This window comes from Hylobates moloch, unplaced genomic scaffold (genome assembly GCF_009828535.3).
Source record: "Hylobates moloch isolate HMO894 unplaced genomic scaffold, HMol_V3 SCAFFOLD_2, whole genome shotgun sequence".
NCBI lineage: Eukaryota > Metazoa > Chordata > Mammalia > Primates > Hylobatidae > Hylobates > Hylobates moloch.
Genome location: NW_026652277.1, coordinates 103,945,234 through 103,953,350, shown reverse-complemented (window position 1 = coordinate 103,953,350; position 8,117 = coordinate 103,945,234).

The window sequence follows — 8,117 nt, the reverse complement described above, 5'->3', positions numbered from 1 at the left end:
CAAGCTGAAGTACTTTTTTAATTTTGGCAAGTTTATTGTCATTATTTCCTCAAATAAACTCATGTAAATAAACTTCTGCTTGCTTTTCTCTTGTTAATCTGTCTTTTGTAACAGGAGGCCCTGTTCCAACTAAGAACCTACAGGGGTTATTGTTTTTCCCTACAACCATCTCCATGTTAAAAAAAAAATCTTACTATTCAGGTGGAAATGGAAGGCATATTGGTTCAAATCATTTTAATAAATAAGCATTAAGAACCTGAATAATGAGAATGATTCAGATTTTTGGAGAGAAAGGAAAGAATATTTATTCAGGAAAAAGTTCAAAATATCTTGAAAAGATTCTCTTATTAATATGATTGTTCAAATAGAGAAACTACTTCACAATCATGTCATTTATTTTTCTTTCACATAAACTACCGATTAATAATTCCAAAATGTTATCACACAGAACTCAAAAATACATTTTCATTATGAAGTTGGTATAATTAGGGAATCCATTATATTATAAACAAGCATTTTTTTAAACCTAGAGAAAAATGGTACGTTTACCATTTTGGGGCTCTTATATGGGTAAGAAAATTCCTTGAATAACAAATACATGTTTAATTCTAAACTTTAAACACATTGTTTTCTCCTACCCCTGGTTGGTGGTGGTATCTTATTTTTACATTTTTGTTATAGAAACACCAAATACACAAAAGTAGGGAGAATAGTTCAATGAACCTCCAAGTCTTCATCACCCAGCTTCAATAATTATCAATCCATGGCCAATCTTGTTTCCTCTACATACCTCCACTTCCTCACCTGCATTATTTTGTAGCAAATTTCGTATATTATATCACTTCACCTGTAAGTATTTTAGTTTGTAACCCCCAAAGACATATAACCACAATACCATCATTTCTCCCAAATTAAAAATAATTTTTAACATCGTATTGTTGATGTTAAGAATTGTCTTAACTATGGTTTTTATTCCTTTCTCTTTTACTATTTATTTGAATGAAGAGTAAACAAGGTTTATACATGCTAATTGTTTAACATTTCTCTTAAATCTCTTTTAATCTATAGGTTCTCTCTACCATATTCTTTCTTATAATTTGATAATTTGTTTGTGAAAGCAATGGGTTATTTGTCCTCTAGAGCATCCCACAGTTTGGATTATTTTTCAGTTCCATTCTCATCATAACATTTGACATGTTCCTTTGTCCTCTGCATTTCCTATAAATTGGTAGTTAGATATAGATGAGGGATTGGATTCAGATTCAATTTTGGGGGCAAGACAATTTCTTATGTGGTAGTGAGTTCTTGCATCAGAGGGTACATATCTGATTGTCTTGTTCTATGATGTTTGCAGCTGTTGAAGAGTATTTCCTGTATTCATAAATTAATTAATGGTTGCAAAATGATGATATTCTGATTCTATTATTCCTCCTTTATTTACTGGCTGGACCATTTCTAGAAAGAAAAACTTCCCTCATCAACCATTTGATTACCCTAGGGTATAGTTTGAATAGAAAAGGCAGGGGAAATACTTGATTCTCTCCCTTAAAGAGGGTTGCTTTTGCCAATGTTCTGTTTATCTTGGACTAAATAATCTACAAAAGAGAAAACAGCCAGAAAGGCATAATTCTAGGCCTTCCTTTTCTGATCTTTTCAGTTGGATTCAGGCACAAGCTACATAACCCAAGGCTTGTAGAGAATTTAAATGCTCTGAAACTGCCAGAGGCTCCCCCAGATTCCCATTTCCAGGATTCCTATTCTTATTTTTTAGTCTCATCCAACCTGTTATTTACATTCACCACTATGTTTTCAGTTTGTCTCTTCACAAGACCCAATCAAAGACAGAAACTATGCAAATTTGTTTGTCTTTTCCAATTGACTTCCTCTTTATTCCACACACCTGAAGGGCACTCTACCATGAGACAGCCCAGTGGAAAGAGTATGTGTTTCTCTTTCTGCCTTTAAGCCTCTTTCAGCTTAAAGCTTCAGCCTCAGTCCAGTGGGGGAATCCACAGTTTCTGTAATTGGTACTTGACAGGACAGTTCTTTTCTTCCACTGACTAGTGTCTCAGAGTGCAATGAACCCACACACAGCCATCCTCACATTGGCTTTGTAAATCATGTTAAGCAGACCGCTTTGGTCTTTGGTGCTTAGAAGAAAATTAGAGTGGAACATTGGTCAGGACAAAAAAAAATTCCTCTGAAACTAAAATACCACCAAATGTGACCAAAGCCAAATTCTATTCTTAATAGAAACAAATTTGTTTCTCAAAGTGGTAGTAACTTTTATTTTCCAATTTCTAGGAATCTATCCTGACTTTGTGGAAGTTGGACTCAGACTCTTGTGCATAGCAGAGAGTTTTCTAAGATAATTATTCAGAGTGAGGAATTCTGAAGGGTTCATAGACTAACCTTCTATTGGCCAGACAATGCAATTCATGTTCCCAGAGATAGGCATGCAAGGCAGACACTAGAAATTAAAAGGAAAGTTCTGGAATTAAAGAAGCAAAGTATTTTTAAACTCTAAATATATGCCTTTGTTACTCATACATTTTAAAAATTTCTAGTTTATCTCCAATTGGATTGTTGAGATATAGTTCACATATCCTATAATTCTCCCAAGTACAAGTCAATGTTTTCAGTATATTCACAGATATATGTTGGGCCACAGTCAATCTTAAAACATTTTCATCACCTCAAAAAGAAACTTTACCCTTTAGCTACCATCCTCTATTTCTCCATTGCCCTCAGCCATAAGTAACCATTAATCTAATCTTTCTGTCTCTATCGATTTGCCTGTTCACGGAATTTCATATCATAGAATCATACAATGTGTTACCTCTTGTGTCTGGCTACTTTGACTTCATCTAGTGTTTTCAAAGTTCAGCCATGTTGTAGCATGTTTTGGCACCTCATTTGTTTTAATAACAATATTATTCTATTGTATATATATATACCACAGTTTGTCTATTCATTCATTAGTTGATGAACATTTGAGTTGTTTTCACCTTTTGGCTGCTGAAAAATGCTGCTATATACATTCTTATACAAGTCTTTCTGTGGACATGTGTTTTCATTTCTCTTGGATATACACATAGGAATGTAATTGTTAGATAAAATGGTGACTATGTATTTAGCAGTTTGAAAAATTGTGGACTGCTTTCCAAAGTAGTTGTACCATTTTCCATTCCCACCAGCAGTGTATGAGGGTTCTGATTTCTCCACATTTTTGCCCAAACTAGTTTTTAGTCTCACTTTTTAATTTTAACCAGCAGTGGATGAGAAGTAATATCTCCCTGTGGTATGATTTGCATTTCCATGATAACTAATGTTGAATCTACTTTCAAGTGCTTATTGGCCATTTGTATATCTTAGAGAAATATCTCCTCAGATCCATTGCATGTTTGTTAACTGAGTTGTCTTCTTATTATTGAGTTGTAAGAGTTCTTCAGTCTATTACAGGTATATAATTCGTAAATGTTCTCCCTTTCTGTAGGCTGTTTTTTCACTTTCGTGATAATGTTCTTTGAAGAACAAACATTTTTAATTTTAATAAAGTCCAGTGTATCCATTTTTCTCTTATTGCCTGTGCTTTTAGTGTCATCTCAGAATCCATTGCCAAATCTGAGTTCACAAAGATTTACCCCTATATTTTCTTCTAATAGTTTTATAGTTTTGGTTCTTACATTTACATTCTTGATTCACTTAGAATTAATTTTGTTTATACTATGAAGTAAGAGTTCAACTTCATTCTTTTGACTGTGGCTATTTGGGTATCCCAGTAACATTTGTTGGGAAGACTATTCTCTACTCTATTTGATGATCTTAGAAAAAAAATAGCTGACCATAGACATGTGGACTTATTTCTGGACTTTCAATCTATTGCATTGATCTCTATTTTTAACTTTGTGCCATACTATCTTAATTACTGTCACTTTGCAGTAAGTCTTGAAATCAGGAAGTGTGAGTCATTAAGCTTTGTTCTTCTTTTTCAATATTGCTTTGTTTTTTCTAGATATTAACTTGTCCATTACTGCAAAACAGCAGTTGGGATTTTGAGAAAGGATTGCATTGAATCTGTAGACAAATTTGGGTATTAACGACTTGTGTTAGTCCGTTTTCACACTGCTGATAAAGACATACCTGAGCCTGGGCAATTTATGAAAGAAAGAGGCTGGGGAAGTCTCATAATCATGGCAAAAGGCATGGGGAAGTCTCACAATCATGGCTGGGGAAGTCTCACAATCATGGCAGAAGACAAGGAGGAACAAAATCACGTCTTATATGGATGGCAGCAGGCCAAAAGAGAGCTTGTGCAGGGAAACTCCCCTTTTTAAAACCATCAGATTCTGTGAGACTTATTCGCTACTATAAGAATAGCATTGAAAAGACCTGCTCCCATGATTTAATTAACTCCTACCAGGTCCCTCCCACAACATGTGTATTTATTTTATGTGGCGTTTATTGAGTTTCCTGAATGTGTAGATTAATGTTTTTTAATAAATTTGGAAATTTTCTGCTATCATTTTTATAAATATTTTTTCTGCTTCTTTCACTCTCTCCTTCTGGTACTCTCATTATGTGTACATTGGTGCACTTGATGTCTCATATTTCTGCGAAGCTCTGTTCATTTTTATGCATCTTTTTTTGTCTCTACTTTAGATTGCATAATCTTCATCAATCTATTTTCAAGTTTGCTAATTATTTCTTCTTCTAATTCAAACCCAAATGAGATTTGGGTGGGGACATAGCCAAACCATATCATGTCTTAACAATATTAAGTCAATGTCTGAGCAAAGGATTTCCTTCCATTTACTTAGGTCTTTAATTTCTATCAATGATGTTATATAGTTTTCATTGCATAAGTCTTGCACTCCCTTGTTTAAATTTATTACTCCATTGTTTGTTATTCTACTTTAACACTAATTTTGCAGTAGTAAATGTCTTCAAATATAGCATGTAATTTTTTAAATAATCTTTACTATGCGTATTTTAGTTTAGTTGCTCTAGAGCTGACCATATACATTTTATCAGATTTATACAAACTTATAATTTATACAAACTTAATTCCAGTGAACCATAGAAACATTTCTTTATAGTTCCATTCCCTTTTCCCCCTTTTTCTGATATTGTTATAAATACTACATCTATAAATGTTACAAACCCAACATTAAATTGTTATAGTTATTATTTTATATAATTTTATATATTTGAAAGAAATTGAAAGCAGAAATGACAAGTATATATTTATGGCTTTTGTTATATTTATTTTCTTTTTAATCATTTTTGGATCTCATTTGTTTGTGTGGATTCAAATTACCATTTGAGGTTATTTCCTTAGGCCAATATAGCCTTGTTCCCACCTAGCTCTTTTGTGCTGTTTTTGGAAAATATATATTAGAAATACATTTGGGACCTATATATTATATTAATCAGGGACCCTCCAAATATCTAACCTAATGTTGAAATTTGAAGGGGCCCAATAAATTATCACCCCCATTCTCTAAGTTTTTTGCCAAATGAACTACACAAGTGCAAGGCAGACAGAGGAGGAAATATATTATCTTTATTACTGGTCAAGTGATATTCAAGAATATGGCTTTCATCTGTAGTGCAAGCCTCAGAATTATGCAAGGCCACATACCTGTCACCAGTGGTTTCCATGTATGGCATCTGCATCTTTAAAATTTTGTGTGTGATACCTGCATCTTTAAAACTCCAGTATGGTGCTTGCATCTGTAAAACTTGTAGTCTGAAGAAGCAGAGCAAGGCACAGGCTTTGTGCGGAGGTCAGCTCTCAAGATGAGGAAGCGAGAGGAAATATCTGGACTACACTCTCCCAGTTTTTCCTTCCAAATTCTACAATCAAATTAAGGCACTTACCCTCCTATGTTGTCTGAGCCAGTCATGTAGAGTTTAACAAAGTGACTGAGTTTCTACCCCAATGTTTTTCACAACTTCTTCAAGATCCGTAATCTATGACCCTCCCTAAAAGGACATCCTTTGCAGTTCTCAACGAGAGAATGCAGCCTTCCTTCCTGTCTTTAGTGATAAAAATAGATTTTTCTAAGTATTATAAACACTACTATTGTTAGCATGTTCTATACTATTTGACAAAATGTTCTTGTTTTCTTCAAGTGGAGGTTTTTCCTAGTGAGAGCTATGTTTGGCCATGTACCTCTCTCAGGTGCCTCAGCAACCTGAACTCCTCCTTCAAGATGCATTCTACGTGGCTTGGCAAAATAGAATAAGCATAGAATTTGAAATTCTCAATTTAAATTTCACTGTGCAAGTTTCTAACTGTGTTTGAACATGTTATATGCACTTTGTAAATCTGTTTCTTCATGAATAAAGTATAGATAATAACAAAAAACAAATCTCAAGGGATAGTATCTATAGGATCAGATGAGATAATAAATTTTAGAAAGTGATAAGCACGGCCAGGTGTGGTGGCTCACGCCTGTAATCCCAGCACTTTGGGAGGCCAACGTGGGTGGATCACCAGGTCAGGAGATGGAGACCATCCTGGCTAACACGGTGAAACCCCGTCTCTACTAAAAATACAAAAAATTAGCCGGGTGCGGTAGCGGGCGCCTGTAGTCCCAGCTACTCGGGAGGCTGAGGCAGGAGAATGGCGTGAACCCCGGAGGCAGAGCTTGCAGTGAGCCCAGATTACACCACTGCACTCCAGCCTGGGCGAGAGCCAGACTCCGTCTCAAAAAAAGAAAAAAAAATGAAAATGATAAGTACTATGTAAGTCACAATTACCTAGCCCTGAATAACACTAATACTTGTTTTTGCCATTATTGCTATTGGATTCATAAAAATATGACTCACTATTGCTAGATTTAGGAATACTCTTAGCCAGGTCACATTTCCGAAATATAACAACTACACCTAGAAATATTACTTGTTATTATTAGAAATGAAAATAGTAGCAGTAAGCCTAAAAAGGTTTTGTGTTAGGAAAAATAACCTAAATAATTTATTTAAAATTTTTAACTCTTAAATCTTGCCCAGTTAAAGAGCTGTGTTGTGTTTATAGAAACTGTTTTTGTAGAGTCCAATATATATAAAGCTTTGTGCAACTGCATTTCTACAGAAGATGGGCATGAAATTATTTGTCTTTTCATGAATTTCGGTTTGTTTTATTTAAGAGTTTCTCATAGTTCCCAATATTCTCCCTGATATCCTGACTCTAAAAGGAAAGTTTGCAGGAAAGAGAACAGGTTAGAAAGTCTTTGCATGTCACCCATAATACTTATTTTTAACAGATTGGAGTGTGATTTGGTAGAGTATTCTGGATATATAGAGCTAAATGATGAATAATTAATTACTCCATTCCTCTAGGACTACTCTACTTCCACAGTTAGCAATGCAGTTCTTCTGCGATCACACTAATTGGCATTTAATTCTAGACTGAAAGCACAAAATGCTCTCACAAGCTGTCTTAACCCATTTTGTGCTTCTATAACAGAATACCACAGACTGGGGGTAATTTATAAACAATAGTTCATATGATTCATGATTCTGGAGGCTGAGAAGTCTATGGCTGAGGGACTGCCTCTGGTGAGGGCTTTCATGCTGCATCATCCCATAACAGAAGGCAGAAGGCAAGCAAAAGGACGTGAGAGAGCAAAAGATTTAACTCACAACTTCAAAACTTTTTGTAATCAGCATTAATCTATTCATAAAGGTTGAGCCCCTATGACCTAAACACATCCCATTAGGCCCCACCTTTCAACACTGTCACACTGGAGAGTAAGTGTCCAACACATGAACTTTAGGGGACACATTCAAACCACAGCACAAGCCATCCCCCCTCATTGTGATTCTCATTTATGAAAGCCAAAATAAAAGATTCTAATGCCCGAGTTTTGTATCATACTGAGCACCTCAAGGGAATTGCCAAGAAGTCTGACTTGTCATTGCACCAGAGGAAAATATAAATTGCTCAAGTGAGCTAAGCAAAACACAAATCTGTATATTAGGTAGTGGTTTATCATGTAGGAACTCAGATGTTCCACAGCAATTCTGAATTGTATGGTTTGTGATTTTTCAGTCTAGAAGTAAGACGGAACACTCATATCTATCTATCTATCTATCTATCATCTATC